This window comes from Theropithecus gelada, chromosome 2 (genome assembly GCF_003255815.1).
Source record: "Theropithecus gelada isolate Dixy chromosome 2, Tgel_1.0, whole genome shotgun sequence".
NCBI classification, from domain to species: domain Eukaryota; kingdom Metazoa; phylum Chordata; class Mammalia; order Primates; family Cercopithecidae; genus Theropithecus; species Theropithecus gelada.
This window is the reverse complement of record NC_037669.1, coordinates 5,427,162-5,444,287: the sequence shown is the minus strand read 5'-3', so window position 1 is coordinate 5,444,287 and position 17,126 is coordinate 5,427,162.

The following is a 17,126-nucleotide window of genomic DNA, read 5'->3' as shown; positions in this document are numbered from 1 at the left end:
AGAATATTATATTTGATAGAAAAAAAAGCCACTTCTACTCTCTTTTGGTTATCATTTGCATGAAATATATTCTTTCTTCCCTTCACATTTAGCCTATGTGTGCCCTTAAGGCTAAAATGTGTTTCCTATAAGCAGCATACATTTGGATCATGTTTCTTAACCCATTAAGCTACTTGGTATCTTTTGATCGGAGAATTTAATTTATTTACATTCCAAGTAATTAGTGATAATTAAGGATTTACTACTGCATTGCCATTTTGTTGATTGTTTTCTGGTTATTTTATAGATCGTTGGTTTCTTTCTCTTTTTTTTTTAATCTTTGTAATTTGGTGATTCTCTGTAATACTGTTCTAATTCTTTTCTCTTTATCATTTGTGTCTCTACTATAGTTTGTGCATCATGGTTGCCATGAGGGTTATATAAAACATCTTATAATTATAATAGGCTATTTTACCCTGATAACAACTTTAGTTGCATACAGAACCTAAATATTTATCCTCTCCCTCACCCACAATTTTTTTCTTTTTTGATTTAAACATTTACGTCTTTTTATATTATGTATTTTTCAACAACTTACTGTAGCTGTCATTATTTTTACTATTTTGACTTTTAACCTTCATTCTGTCTGTCTTCTATCACCTACGTATCTCTATATTTATGATTTACAGAGTACCATATTGGTATTAGATTGGTCTGGATCTGAAAAAAAATATTTACCTTTTCTAGCAATTTTGTTCTTATATCTTTGCATGTTAGTAATTAGCATTATTTTGTTTTTACTTGAAGGATTCTCATGGGCATTTCTTGTAAGACAAGGGTAGTGGTGCTAAATTTCCTTAATTTTTGCTTATCTGGGAAAGAGTTTATTTTTTTTTTCACTTTTAAAGGATAGTATTCCTAGGTGTAATATTCTTGAGTGACAGATTTTTTTTTTTAGTTTTAGCACTTGAAATACATCATCCCACTGTCTTCTGGTTTGTAAGATCTCTGCTGAGAAATACACTGAAATTCTAATGAAATGCCCATATATATAACTTGACACTTTTCTCTTGCTGCTTTTAAAATTTTCTCTTTGTCATTGATTTTAACAGTTTAATTACAAAGTGTTTTAGGGAGGACATCTTCCAGTTAAATCTTTTTGGGGATCACTGAGCTTCATGGATCTGGATGTCCATGTCTCATTCAAGACTTGTGAAGGTTTTTTTTTGTTTTTTTTGTTTTTTTTTGAGATGGAATCTCGCTCTGTTGCCCAGGCTGGAGTGCAGTGGTGCGATCTCGGCTCACTGCAACCTCTGCTTCCTGGGTTCAAGCGATTCTCCTGCCTCAGCCTCCTGAGTAGATGGGACTACAGCGTATGCCACCACGCCCTGCTAATTTTTGTACTTTTAGTAGAGACGGGATTTCACCACGTTAGCCAGGATGGTCTCGATCTCCTGACCTTGTGATCTGCCTGCCTCGGCCTCCCAAAGTGCTGGGATTACAGGTGTGATCCACCGCGCCTGGCCAATTTGGGAAATTTTTAACAATAGTTTGTCCAATAAGCTTTCTGTCCCTATCTTTGTCTCTTTTTCTTTTTCTTCTTTTACTCTAATATTGTGAATGTTTGCTTAGTTGTGTGCCATAAGTCCCACAGGCTGTCCTCACTCTTTTTTCATTTTTTTTCACTCTGACTGGGTAATTTTCAGAAATGTATCTCCAACTTCAAAGATTCTTATGCTTGATTTAGTCTCTCGTTGAAGCTATTACGTATTTTTATTTTTCTCATTGAATTCTTCAGCTCCAAGATTTCAGTTTGGTTATTTCTTCTGATAATTATTTATTGATTGAATTACTCATTCATCATGAATTGTTTTCTTGATTTTGTTTGATTATCTATCTGTATTATCTTATATCTTGGTGAGTTTCCGTAAGATCGTTTTTTAAATTTCTTCCCAGGCTAGGGGTGGCAGTTACCAGAGAACGATTGTGTTCCTCTGGCGGTGCCATGTTTCCTTGCTCTTGTTTCTTGTGTCCCTGCATTGATGTCTGCACATCTGATGAAACAATAATCCCTTTCAAACTTTACAGAGTATATTTCTCAGGGAAAATCTTGCACCTGTGGATGCATCTTAGTTTATTTGCCAGTTGAAAAGGGTGTGGTGGCTCTGATTCTGAGTGGATGCAGTTGTATATTTTCAATACAGCTTCTTCAGCTGCAACTCACATCAGCGATGACAATGGGTGTCTTAGTGGCCTAGACTGTAGGAGTTTGTGTCCGCAGTGGTGGCAGTATAGATTGTTATGGTCCTTGGTGAAAAGGGCTTTTGGAGTCCTCCTGTTTTCACTTTCCTCACAAGGTGAAGTATTAGTTGAGAAGACTTTTCTTGGTGTTGAGTCTGACACATTTTACAAGCAGCTGCAGCAATGATGAGTTCCAGGGCACAGGTGCTCAGAGCAGCTCTGAAGACAGGGTCTTGGATTGTTGGCTTTAGGAAACTACTTTGCCATCTGGGTCTTGGTGTGAAAGTTTAGTCTTTAAGGCAGGGTTGGATGGAGATTGCCCAAAAAGGTTTACTCTTTAAGGCAGAGTTGGATGCAGATTGCTCACAAAGTCAGCATCCGTGATGCTGAGGCACCCCCTGGTAGCTGGGTTGCTGTGACTCGAGCCCTGGGAGGTAGGGCACAGCACTGGCTTAGTTTTGGGAAAGAAGGGATGCTTTGGAAATTTAGGCATGGGGAGCAGGAGGTGGCTGCAATTTGGGAACCAGAGCCCATAGGCCCCGTGAAAACTCAGGTCTGGTGAATGAGGAAACACCTTGTGGTGACTTTGGACCCTGGGATGGTGGGAACCAGCAGTATCCTGGACACTGTGAAGCGAGGTATAGTGGTAGCAAAAATCCCAGGATGTTGGAGTGTAGCTGTTGCTTGGTCCCTAGCAGCCACGGAGCAGCACAGCCATAATTCTATTTCCCCAAGGAGATGGGTATCTCATCAGCTCAGATTTTAAGGGGCTAGCCTAATTACAGGGAAGTGGGGTACTACAGTTTTTGGCCATTACAGCTGTGTTTCTCAGCTCAGCTGATGCTCTGTTTCCCTGAGACACAAGGTACCACATCCGCTCACCTCTGGGATGGGCAGCTGCTCAGCTCTGCTAAAGCACCAGTTCTCTGATAGGTTACGCTTAGTTTCAGCTCAGACCTGGTAGGCATTACTGCTCCGAGAGGGCAAGGCACTGATTTCCCGAAATGCAGGGAGCTGCTTTAGCTCAGATGTTGAGGGACATGACTGTGCTGGGAAGCCAAAGCACGATTTCCCTAAGAGACAGGATGTTGCTTCAGTTTAGGCACTGGGGAGTGTGACTGCTCCAGGCGGCCAAGGCACCACTTCCCTTTATCTCAGGTCCTGAGTGGCAGGGTTAAGCAGTTGCTGGGTGGTGTAGATGGAGCAGCTGTGGAGCAGCTTGAACCCATGAAGCAGGGGGTAGAGCAGCTCCGCTTAGGAACGGTGGGCTACCAGGCAGGTGTGTTTCAGCATCAGCAAAGCCTCAGGGGTGGGAGGATAATGTGGTTACTCACTCGACAGTGCAGAGCACACTTCAGTGTGGTCCCGTTCCCAACACGGCATAACACAGTAGTTCCGTAGGTTACAGGGGTCAGGGAACAGCATCAGCTCCATCCACGGTTTGGGGACAGGGAGGTAGCACAGCTGTGTTGACTCCAAGCAGCTCTCTCAGCTGAGCTTAGTACCTGTGAGAACTACAGGAGTCCCCAGTGGTGAAAATTGTACGTGTCCAAGGGAGTTACGAGAGTTCCTGCTGAGCTCTTGCTTACCTCTTCCCCAGAGGGAGAATTCGTCCTGGCTCTGAACTGATCCCAACCGTGGAACAGGATGACAAAGGTAAGAGGTTTCCTCCTCGTCTTCATGTGGCCATCTTGAATTTCTGTGCGCCATCAGGTTTCTGTGAATCCTTTGGTGTACTCTGACTTTCTCCTTTTGTTATTTTCATCAAAATGTAGCTAGCTGTTCATTTATTGTTTTGGTTGTCTTTGTTGGAGGGGACAAGTGCTAGACGCTTTTATTCAGTCATCTTGCTGACATCACTCTCTTCAACACCTCAATTCCTTTTCAAGTTTATAATTTTTACTTTGCCTTTTCCCCCTATTGTAATGTAAATCTTGCTTTCCCACTGACTTTCATCTCAATTTTCAAACTTATTAAGGTATCCTCTATCCAAAAAAGTTAACATTTCTGACCTGCTTTCTTGTTAAATTACTGCCATATTATTTTTTTCTTTTTTCCAGGAAAGTTATTGAATGATTTGTCTGTACTTACAGCCTCAATTTTCTCTGATTGCTTTCATTTCTCAACCAACTGCAATCTAGACCTCTGGTTGATTTGGTTCTTGTGCAGAATGACATTTCCAAAATACCTGGCCAAAATAAACATAAAAATAAAAATAAAAATAGCAGCTGGCAGTTATGTTAATCATTTCCTCCTTTTTGTTGGTCTCATTATTTGATTCTGTATCCTCACTGCTTTTTTTCAGTTTTCTTCTTACTTCTTATGAGCTCTCCTTAGTCACTCTCCAAAGTCCCTTTCCTTGCTTTTTCTTATTAGCTTTCACCCAGTATTTCACATTCATGTTCATTATTTTGAAAGTATATCTCTAAACATGAATTGCTTCTGTTTTCCAGATAATTTTTAATTAATAACAAGACATTTTCAGTGTAATTCCTACTAGAAACAAACTTATGTACCTGAGACGGAAATTACTATCTTCTCTATTAAACCTGATTTTTCCTGTGTTCTCTCCTCAGGTAATATATATCCATCAGATGGTAAATCTTGAAAACAAATTTGGCTTCTTCTGCTTTATTTGTGCAGCCTCCAATTATTAACTAAGTACTATTAACCCCCATCAAAAATGTTTTTCAAATGGGTTTATTTTTCTTTCTCTTCTTCCTCTTCTCTCCCCACCTACCCCAACTGCTAAAGTTCAAGTCCCATCATTTCTTGCCTGGATTAGCACAATAGCCTTTTAACATGATATCCCATGATATAGTCTAAATTTCACTTTGACCATATTCACTCTGAATTTAGCACTATAATTGTACTTATTTTAAAGTATTGTCGTATCTTAATGTTTATTCCACCAAACTTCAATTTATATTCTTAAAACACAGCACAAGGTCAACTACTCTTTCTAGATATTCAATCATCATTTATTTGGTTGTAGTTACTTAGGTATTAAATGGGAAAGCAGAGGTTTAGTTTTTAGTTAGTATAATTTCAAAGTTCATTTTCTTTTTATTAAATCAAAATAAAAAAATAGTATCAGAGTGTTAGAAAGAAATTTTCAGGCACTCTCTGGGAAAGAGTAAATATTTAACCAATTTACAGTTCCTTTCACAACCTGAAAGCTCTATAATGAGAAATGAAGTTCAGAATGGTAATACTGACATTCATAATAATAGCAAATATGTTTTAACCCCTACATGGAGAATATTGAACTTTACCTTATGCCATTTTATCTATAAAATAGTTCTATGTGGTAAGTAACAGTGCATCACTTTATGGCAAAAATTTCTAGTTATTCAATACATAAATTTTTGCTCTTTCTAGCCACTTAACCAAACAAAGTCCCAACCTGCTTACAGTTAGGTGTGATCAAGTAATTAAGTTTTAGCCAATGGAATAATGAGCAGAAGTGGTGTGTGATTGACAGAGACAACTTTCATGCTTGATCTTGCATGCTCTTTTCTTCTCTCAAACAACTGAAAAGCAGCATTCACACAACATTGGTAGTTAGAAATTGAAGATAGTTCCTCCACCAACTCATGTTTCACACTTCTCCCTACTATCTGTTCCTGGATGACTAGGAACATTTATTGTAGACTTTTACTTAGTAAGAAATATAAGTATAGTATGTAAGCTTAGATACGAAATGAAGAGTGAAGCCTCGATGTGAACCCATATTTGTTGAAGTGTAGAAGTCACAACTCAACAGCAGTACTTTGACACTCAAGGAATAAAAACAAACTAATACACATTTTAAAATATTTTTCAAAGTTAGATTTTAAAAATAGAACCAGTAAGTTCTATTTTCAACCTTCTCTTAACCAGGAAATTACTTGGAAGAAAATTACTTGGAAGAAAACAATCACACAAAAAAATTTCAGTTAGTCAGCATTGTTCTATGATCTTTACATGCTGCTAAATTATCATGTATATAAGGGAATTGCTAGCACATCCTCTTTCTAAGGTTTTCTAAAGTGATCTTGCGATCTTGTTATCTTGCCCTTGCTAAGTCACCACACAAGTATTTGCTAAAATTCTTCTATGAGGAGAAGGCGAACCAATGATCCTGTATTTTTAAAAATGAAATCAAGTTAACTTTATTTTCCATTCAAATCTCTAATTCCTCTTACTGATTTCGTTGGATGTGTTTGAGAACTGACACAAAATTTTAAGAAAATTTTATAGTTTTAGTAGGGAAAAGCTCTAAGGAAAAACTATTTTAAAAATATCATTAAATGCACATAGTTACATTGACATCCAACCACTATCTGACTAGCTCTCTTAGACCAAATTTATATTTTGATCAGATTTCAAAACAAACATTCATGTTAAAATATATTAGCTACCAATATTAGATAGAGATAGAGATTTTTAATTTACTTAAGACATAGGAAACTACGTCTTAGCTTGGCTTTTCTTCTGCTTTTACATGTTACTCTTAACTGATACTCACTTCTTAAAAGGAGTTATTTGAAGACGACATATAGCAGATAATAGTGTGTCAAGGATGGAAATAATTTTGGAGAGCAGTCAGACAAGCTTTTCTTCTCCCCTAGATAATGGAAACATGTGCTTACTACTAATTCTACCATCTACCTCAAGTCGGGGGAATACTTAGATTTGTTTTTATCTGGAGATTGAGGCACATTTCTGGAGAGAAATCCAATATTAACTGGGAGTCCTTATCAAAGTCAGGATGACTAATTTTATAAATAGCTTTTATTATATTCTGTCATAAAATGCCCCCCCAATTTTGTTTCTAGGAATTACCATCAAATATAACAGAAAGTAGATTATCTAGTTTTTGCACATACAAAGTAGATCATCCCATTTCTGCATCCCATGTGTGCAGCTGTCTAAGTGCAGCATGGTGGCTCATGCCTGTTACGCCAGAATTTTGGGAGGCCAAGGCAGGAGGATGGCTTGAGGCCAGGAGTTTGAGACCAGCCTGGGTAACATAGTGAGACTCCATCTGTGCAAAAAAAAAAAAAAAAAAAAAAAAAAGAAAAAAGAAAAAAAAAGAAAGAAAGAAAGAAAGAAAGAAAACAAATTGCCAGGTGTGGTGGTTTGCACTTGTAGCCCTAGCTATGAGGGAGGCTGGAGTCAGAGGATTGCTTGAGCCCAGGAGTTTGAGGTTACAGTGACCCAGGATAGTGCCACTGCACTCCCAACCTGGGAGACAAATCAAGAACCTGTCTCTAAATAAAATGAAATAAAATGAGTAATTAATGTTTTGCGTTAAATATTCTTATGTGAAAAATAACTAGAAGCTACGTTTTATGTTTATGTCTTTAAAATGTCATCTTTAAGCAAATTATTTTTCTCCCACCCAAAAGGTCAGAGCTCATACATCTGCTATATGATTGTCTAGTTCGTGTTATTTCTTGATGGAAGTGGTACTCCTTGAAAACTTTGGCAGGCTTGTCTGTAGAATATCAAATGCTACCACCTGTTTAATGAATAGTTTTGATTTAGGGGAGAAGAAATATAGAATTAGATTGTGATTGTATTTGTCCATAAAAATATTCACTTATCATTGAAAGTTTATTATTTCTGTTTTATATCCTTTCTAGCAAAACTTTGATTAGAGAACTTTTGAATTTTTCATTTAATTAATTAATCTTTTTTTAGAGACAGGATCTTGTTATGTTGTCTAGGCTGAACTCAAAGTTCTAGGCTCAAGTGATCCTTCCACCTCAGCCTCTTGAGTAGCTGGGACTACAGGCATGTGCCATGGTGCTAGGCTCCTAAAGGACTTTTGTGAATAATTCTTTGCAAATGTATTCTATACTTCAAACCTAATGAGCAAGTTGGATTAGCATTATCAATTGGTAATGTGGTTCTCAGTATTGTTCAGTGCATCTTAATTGTTCTAAATATCGCTTAAAACCTAGCTCATCACAAAAATGTGAAAAATATGATTAAGTTTTTTATTTCTCTCCTATGATGACAAAACAAATTCTTAACTGACAGTATAAAGTCTATTCTTTTCTTTGTAAATACACATGTTCAGAAAAATCTTTGTTTCAAAGTTAATTTATTTTTAAAAAGGAGAAACACCTGGAAAAACTGTGAATTCTAATTACATATAATATTCGTTGTAAAGAATTGTAAAGAATTAATTTCTTCATTCTCCAAAAGTAGACTTGTATTATAATATTGTGATTTCTAAGTAAATTTGAAAAGCTAAAACAGCCAAAAGTTCAGTGTTTAAATATCAATTATTAACATGAGTATTATTTCCAATAAATTGCACTTTTTAAAATATATTCAGATTATAGGCTAATTATGCTCTTCTCACTCATTACCCTAGGACTTTCTTTCTTGTTCTTATTATTTTAAAATTAACAGTGGTGAAAGTAAAATATAATATGAAAGGTATATTCTATTAAAGTAAAAATATCAAACATTCTAAAGTCACATAAATGTAGATACTAAACTATAAAAATTTTGAAAATGTGCTATGCTTCTTTAATATAAACGAATTTTCTCTTCTGTGAATAATTTTTAAAGCACTGGTATTTCATATTAGAATTGGCCTTCTATTTTCTGGCCTTCTGAAAAGACTTTACATCCAAACTGACTGGATTTCAATTGTTATCACCTTTAAGAAGACATTATTTCATTTCATTTCATTTCCTGTCTAGAAGTTCTAGGAAAAACATGAAAACAAATAGCTTATTAATCTATCTTCAAATAGACGACTCACGTAGGTGGTGAGCCTACAAGAACACATATAATTGTGCTTTTCAAAATAATTTTATCCTAATAGTGCTTCTTTTATATGATGACGGTTTTCAACTTTTAATGACATTCCTTATATAAATGACTTTTTAAAAAGACACCTACTTTGTAGGACCAATTAACTTCCTGCTGAATGTCTGTTTTAAAAATAAATTTTTCAAGTATTTATTTCCAGGCATTCAATAAAAAAGGTGTTCACTTTATTAAAAAATTCAAGATATGGCAGGGCGCGGTGGCTCACGCCTCTAATTCCAGCACTTTGGGAGGCTGAGGCCGATGGATCATGAGGTCAGGAGATCGAGACCATCCTCGCTAACGCGGTGAAACTCCGTCTCTACTAAAAATACAAAAAAATTAGCCTGGCGTGGTGGCGGCGCCTGTACTCCCAGCTACTGAGACTGAGGCAGGAGAATGGCGTGAACTCGGGAGGCGGAGCTTGCAGTGAGCCCAGATGGCGCCGCTGCACTCCAGCCTGGGCGACAAAGTGAGACTCAGTCTCAAAAAACAAACAAACAAACAAAAAAACCCAAAATTCAAGATATGTAGAAAGTCCAACTTGATGCTGTCCAAGAAAACATTCTGCAATGTTGGAATTGTTTACATCTTCACTGTCCCATATTGTAGCTCACTGCAATATGGACCTGTTGATTACTTTAATTTTTTTTTTTTTTTTTGCAATTGAGAAGCTGAATTTTTAATTTAATTTATTATTTTAAATTTTAATAGCTTTCATTATCAAAACAGTGACTACCATATAGGATAGTGCAGATACAAAACATTACATCAAATATTTGACATTCCTGTTTTTCCTGATATTTTCCTAAAACTATGCAGATAGTTTTATTAGCATATAAAACAATATTGAAGGGAATACAACTGTCAGCACTATTATTTTTAAAAATGGTCAGAGTTTGAACTATATAGTATGAAAACTTTTAAAATACTTTTTCTTTAATATCAAAGTTCTACTTTCAAATAAGTGACTCAAATGATGAGAGCCTACACGGACACATATAATTATGTAACCCAAAATAATTTTCTCCCATAATTGTTTCTTTTATATGATCACTACTTTCAACTTTTAATGACATTCCCTTTATAAATAAATGATTTTTCAAAAGACATCCATTACACTTTCTAGGACCAATTGACTTCTTGCTGAATGACTGCTTTTAAAAATACATTTTTCAAGTATTTATTTCAAGGCTTTTAATGATGAAGTCTTCACTTGATTAAAATACATGTTTCATTGTTGGTATTTTGAGAATGACAGGCATGATTTTATATAGCTAAAATAATTTATAAAACCTGTCACAAAATTGAGACACTTATTATTGCGTATGTAAGGAAATTCCAACCACGAAATTGCCCCAAAGTACTTCTGACCTGTGGACGGAGTAATTGGCATGCTGTTCTTTTGAACATAGTCCCAAATTAGTGATTGATTGTTATCTTAGATTTAATAAAATAATTTAAATTTTTCATTTCCAGAGTTTTAAAACTGTATTATCTTTTATGGCTTATTGTAGTCATGTTATAGGTACTATTGCTACATTATTTTATTCCAGTGATAAATTTTAAAGTTTCTATTTCTGTAAGATAGAAATACAAGAAAAAGAAAATAAACTGATTGACACAATGTTGAAAAATGTAAAGAATTACTGTTTTTAGTCATATTAAAGATACTTATCAGATAAAGAATGGCTATTTTTAGTCATGGTAAATACACTTTGATGATTTATTTGCCTAAGGAAATAAAGTTGAGTCTAACATTGGAAGAATTCATATTTCCTATTTTAAAGAATGTACCTCAATGACCAGCACACAAGTATGTAAACTACTTTATATATGTATCATTTAGGACATGAATTAGCTAAAAAATATTTTAAAATGTTGGAAATAAACTTTCATATAATATGCATAAGAGGCATTAGAAAAACTGGATTCTGTACTGTTGCTCCATGCTGTGAGTGTAATTTTAGATAGTTTAATAGATTTCTTTTAGCATTCAGGCTAAATCTTTCATATTTAATAAATAACAACAAGAAATAAAAAAATTGCTTACTGCTGTAAAATGTCATACTTTTACAGTTAGATGTATTAGCATTAATAAAGAAAAAGTAGTCATTGATTCAGAAAAGTAAATCATATTAAGGTGAACACAGTGATATTTTTAAATAATTATCTGTATTCACAAGTTTATATTAATTTTTTTCTAATTAAAAGCATACAATATGCAATCATAGGCAAAGGTCAGTCTTATTTTAATTATTTTCCCCACTTAATTAGACATTTATTTCTCTGCAGATGGGAGTTTGCAAGATTAAAATACTTAGTATTTAAAGGTCATGTATTAAACCCAAGCGAAGGGTTTATACATTATACAATGTTAATATATATTAACTTATATTCCTAATATAGGATATACATATATATGTGTATCTATAAGGTGAAAAAAGAGAATAAATTTACTTAAAGCCATTGTAAAAAATAGACATTTTAATACTGGGTTTTTCCCTTTCACTTCTGCCTCTATTTAAAATGGGCATTATGTAAAAGCAAGCACAGAGAGAGAATAGTCAAACCAGTATCAAAAGTGATAAAAATGATATATATAAAACATGTCTTAAATATATATATGTAATATATACATATATATGATTTTGATGTATATTATATATGTGATTTTTGAGCTATCCCATCTATGCTTGTTACCTGTAGAGCCTGGAATTACATACTTGCAAATTTATTTTCAATATCTGAAAGATTTATCACAATGTGAGATATGTGTTCAAATGATCAGAACATACATTACGAATTCTCAAGTTTCTCCAATGACATTCCATCAATTCTATCTTGAATCCAGTGTTTTAGATACAGTGTATTGTGGAGAAGATTGACTATAATGTAGCATTGGAAGCATAGCTCTATCTTTTGCCTTAAAAGTTAAAACCATTTCAAAGACAGCACCAAGAGGAAGGGAGGCATTTTGCAAGCATTGTTGTCAAAGGGCCGTGGAAAAAGCCACTAAATAATGGAGGCAGATACTGAAAGAAGAATCCCAAATCTAACTGATAGAGTAGAAAATGTGCCTCGTTAGAAGTACACAAGAGGAAAACAAAAAGGGAAAGAAAGAGAAGGTCAACACCTTGGAAGGAGAGGATTGGAGTCAGTTGACTTTGATAAATTGAAAGCGTTATGAAAAACAAATGAAACTGACATTCAATAGGAGCAAGTATGGTATAATGCAATTAAAACAGAGAAAGGGGTTGCATGAAAACAATGAGCAGTAACACATAGAGCTGTGTAACATTCATCTCATTCTCAAGTAGGAAGGGGAAAGTGGAGGCCATTTTACAAAGGAGTAAACAGGTGTAGGGCGCCTTCACAATTCACCAGGAGAAGGAACTAAGATTATAATTATCTCGCATCTGTTAGCTTAATAATTTCCCCTGATCACCATACTATCGTGGAATCTAACAGGAAATGGTCTAAGGAATCATAATTGATGAAAAGAACTGACTCCACTCCTCAACATCCAATCCAAGAGCAGATCTTTCAGCACCACTCAACATGTATTCTAAATGTCTTCACTTCTCTCATTTCTGGTACTTCTGTGCCAGTGCAAGACACCATCACCCCACTCTACCCTGATGTCTGTTTTTCAGACAGCAGATTAAGTGGTTTCTCCCCCTGATATCCTTTTGTTGATGAAACCTACAGTGGGCTTAATGGCATTAGAATAAAAAACAAGCCTCTGGACATTGCTAACGGTTCTTTATATGATCAGTTCCCTTCCTCCCCCAACACTGCCTATCTACATTTGCATCAACTTTCTTTGTTTTTCTGGAAGTTATGCTTGCATTTTCCTCACAATGAAATGTTTTCTGTTCCCTAACTAAAAAGCCTTGAAATGACATGAGGAATATCCAGTGTGGCCAAGGAATTCTAATACCATCTTTTATTATTACATTTTCATGAAAAAGTTCAGGTTTCGTGTGGACAATAATGCACTCATCTGTGTTTAAAATGTTGAAACTTTAAAATAAATTTACAAGCAATCACATTCCCTATGTAACTCAGCTAACTTATGAGTGACTGCGAAGAAAGAGCAGTTTCTTTTCCCAGTATGAATGCATCTGTATTCAAGGTCATATTTTGTTTGAGCTTTGTCACTTTTCACATGAAATTAATTTTTCTTTGCTGACTATTGTCATAGTAATTGGATATCCACTCCATGAAAAGCAATTCTTTGATGTTCCAGTCAGATCTCTGCATTTAAATAAAAAATTGACAGAGCAGAAAACAGAAGAAAAACGTGTACACTGAAGAGGTGTTACACGCCTCTGACTCTGGGTGAGCAAACGTTCTGCAGAGGTAGAGTCAGCTCACTGATGTCTACCATTCCCTCTGTTTAGTGCCCAAGGTAGCAATTATCAGGAACCATTTATTTTTTCTACTTCATACTATTTCTTTGCTTAAACTCTCAAAGCTTTGGAAACTGTTCAAGAAAGGACAGGTCCAGGGAAGCTGAGAGATACTCATTATATAAGCAAAATAGTTCATTAAATGTAAGACTGTGACTGCAGGCAGCTGTCTGGTCATGCTTTGCCACAGCCAGGTTATTTTAAAGTTGGTATAAATTAAGTAGGTTCTTTTTATGGAAGTATCTTCTGGGTTCAGGTGTATCTGAAGAGGGCAGGAAAATAATTAATTTTGGACTCTTACATATTCAGTACCTGTGAACACTGCATTGGAACAATTTATAGGAAGCAATCTTTTTATGATTTTCAGTTGGATGGGTAAGAAATATCAACTATAGTTCTAATAATTGTCAGCAGTAGAGTCAAACAGATAATAAATAGGCATTTTGAAAAAGTTTCAGGGAGAAAACTCCTCTTTTTCTTTTTTGTTTTATGAATGAGAGGGTGTCATCTTGCTTAGTCTGTGTCATGCCAGAGTATGGTTAGATATGAAATACTGTGTCAAGTTTGGGATGAAAAATAATAGTGATATAACTATTCTACTTAGTTTGCATAATCTATTTAGGCGAACCAGTTAAAATTTTTTAATTCCAAATATTCAAAACATTTAAACTATAATTTTGTTTTTATTTTTGCTCAGTTTTCCAACATTTTTATATATTTTGTTGTATCAACAAGATTACATATTTTGCCATGTATGTGTATGACAAAAGCTGTATGTGTGTGTGCATACATACATACATACCTTTTTACCAGTGGTTCTCGATTCATTTGTTTTTTGCATATTTTGAAATCATGCTTCTGGTTAAGTGATGATTTTCTAACTACAATGCAATATTAAAAAGGCCCTCTTCTTTGTGTGATTAAATCATATTAATTCAGTCTGATAGTTGTTCTGGCATAGAAATTAATATGATTTTTTTATTTTATATATTTTATTATATTTTGTGATCATTATTAAATATTCTAGGCAAATATTATTTTAATTTTTTATTTTATAAGGGTATAATTGATAAAGATTGTATAACTTACACAACATATTTTGATATAAATATACATTGTGAAATGTTTAAATCAAGCTAATCAACATATGCATCCTCTCACATAACATTTTTTTTGCAGTCAAAATGTTTAACATCTATTCTCTTAGCAATTTCCAAGTATAAAATATGTAATTATTAACTATAGTTACTATGCTGTATGATAGACCTGCAGAATTTATTCATCCTAACTAAAACTTTGCACACTTTGACCAACTTCTCTCAATCTCCAAGTGTTTCCTAGACTCTGGCAACCACTATTCTACCCTCTGCTTCTATGAACTTGACATTTTAGATTCCACATGTAAATGAGATCATGCATTTATTTGTCTTTCTGTATCTGGCTTATTTCATGTACCAATGATTTTTAGATTCATCCATGATGTCATAAATGGTTGAATTCCATTCATTGATAAAGCTAAATGCTATTCTATTGCATATATACAATATTTTCTTTAACCATCCTTTTGTTGATAGGCACTTAGGTTGGTTCCATATGTTGGCTACTGTGAATAATGCTGCAAATAACATGGGAGTGCAATCTCTTTGACATAATGATGCCATTTCCTTTGGATATAGACCCAGAAGTGAGATCGCTGGGTCCTATAATGATTCCATTTTAATGTTTTGATGAACTTCCACACTGTTTCCCAAATTGGCTGCACAAATTGACATTCCTATCATCAGTGTACAAGTGTTCTCTTCTCTCCATGTATTCACCAACTGTTATCTTTTGACTTTTCGATAATGGCTATTGTAGTAAGTGTGGAGTTAGATCTTTTTGCAGCTTTAATTTGTACTTCCCAGATGATGAGTTACGTTAAGTACTTTTTCATGTATCTGTTGAGCATTGGTACGTGTGTTTTGAGAAATGACTATGATTTTATACTTGGAGAGAACATTTAACACTTTATTTCCCAAATTGAATTCTATGAAATCTCAAAACTATGAGCAAAAATTTAAAAAAATTGTCTGAATGTTTTAGATATTTGGAATTGAACCATTTAAACTGATTTATCAAAGGCATGACCCCACAGATTTACTACCATCATGCTCATCAGATTAGCAACAATTTCTAAGTTGATTTGCCATGGTACTGCCAGTAACATCTTGAGAGACCCAGTTTTTCTTTAAATTAAAACTCAGTCAGTAAAATATTGCTAAATCACAAAACTCTTGCTGTACAGCAAAGAAAGTGAGGTCCAGGGAGGTTAATCGACTGAGCCAAAGACGAAGAGGGAATTACTGACAGTACCATGTCTTTTGGTTTTAGATCACTGGTATTTCCACTACAGTACCTTCTTTTTTTTTGTCAATTCAGATGACCAGCACTATTGCCACTAACCTTAAATACCATGCTCCAGGCAAGAAGAAGCATCAACATGAGTCAACGCCTCAAAGAGTTTTTGGACAGAAGGGCAGATGTGCTTGTTAGCTGCCTTGGGTGTTCGATCAGATGCATCTCTAGTAATTATCTTTTGAAAGGTTATGTACAGAGAAAAATTTAGGTCCTATGGCAAATTCAAAGCATGTCTCCCTATACTCTTTCTATGTACATGCACACACATACACACAAACTTGCAAAATGTGGAACTTACGAGTTTCTCAACAACTGACACAAAACCATTAAGAAGAATCTACAGAAAGGCTCAGACACATTCTTTTACTCTGAAATACTGATTATTTATTGTTAGGGACCATATACACAAGTTTGAAATATCTACATTCTTCTACAATGGCATATATCAGAGTGAGATCCACCAGCTTGAGTGTTTTGCTGATATTTTATATTGTTCATTTAGAGATGGGAAACTTGTTTATTATTTTATTGTATCAACAAGATTATATATTTTGTCATGTATGTGTATGACAAAAGCTGTATGTGTGTGTATATACAACATACATACATACATACATACATACATGAATACCTTTTTACCAGTGATTGTCAATTCATTTATTTTTTGCATATTTTGAAATCATGCTTCTGGTTAAGTGATGATTTTCCAGCAGTATTAAAAAGGCCCTCTTCTTTGTGTGATTAAATCATATTATTAATTCAGTCTGATGGTTGTTCTGGTATAGAAATTAATATGGTATTTTTTATGTAGTGTTAAGTTCTGATAAATAATTACTAATTTTCTTCCTGAAACCATTATTAATTTTTTAGTCATGGACAATTCTTCACTATTTAAATTTGTGTGGCTCTGTCAAAGTGTTTTATTAAGAAGTGACCTTTATGGTCAAGATATCTCAATGGTATGGCTTATTAAATTATTGTTTACTTAAAGCTTTTATGTTGCAAAAGTAACACATAGGAAAGACATAAAACGATTTAAACTATATAAGGAAAAGGCCAATGTTATTGCCCTGTCTTTGCCAACCCCAACGCTATGATGCTAGTCTTGGGTGTGCTTCTATTTTCTCAATGCTGATTTAAAACATCAGTATTTAACTGCATACACTTTCCTATTTTCTCTATGCATACCCACATGCTTATAATTTTATATGAATGAGATCATATCACAAACACTAAAGGATTATACACAATTTTAGTTTTTCTTATATGCTTGCCCTTTTT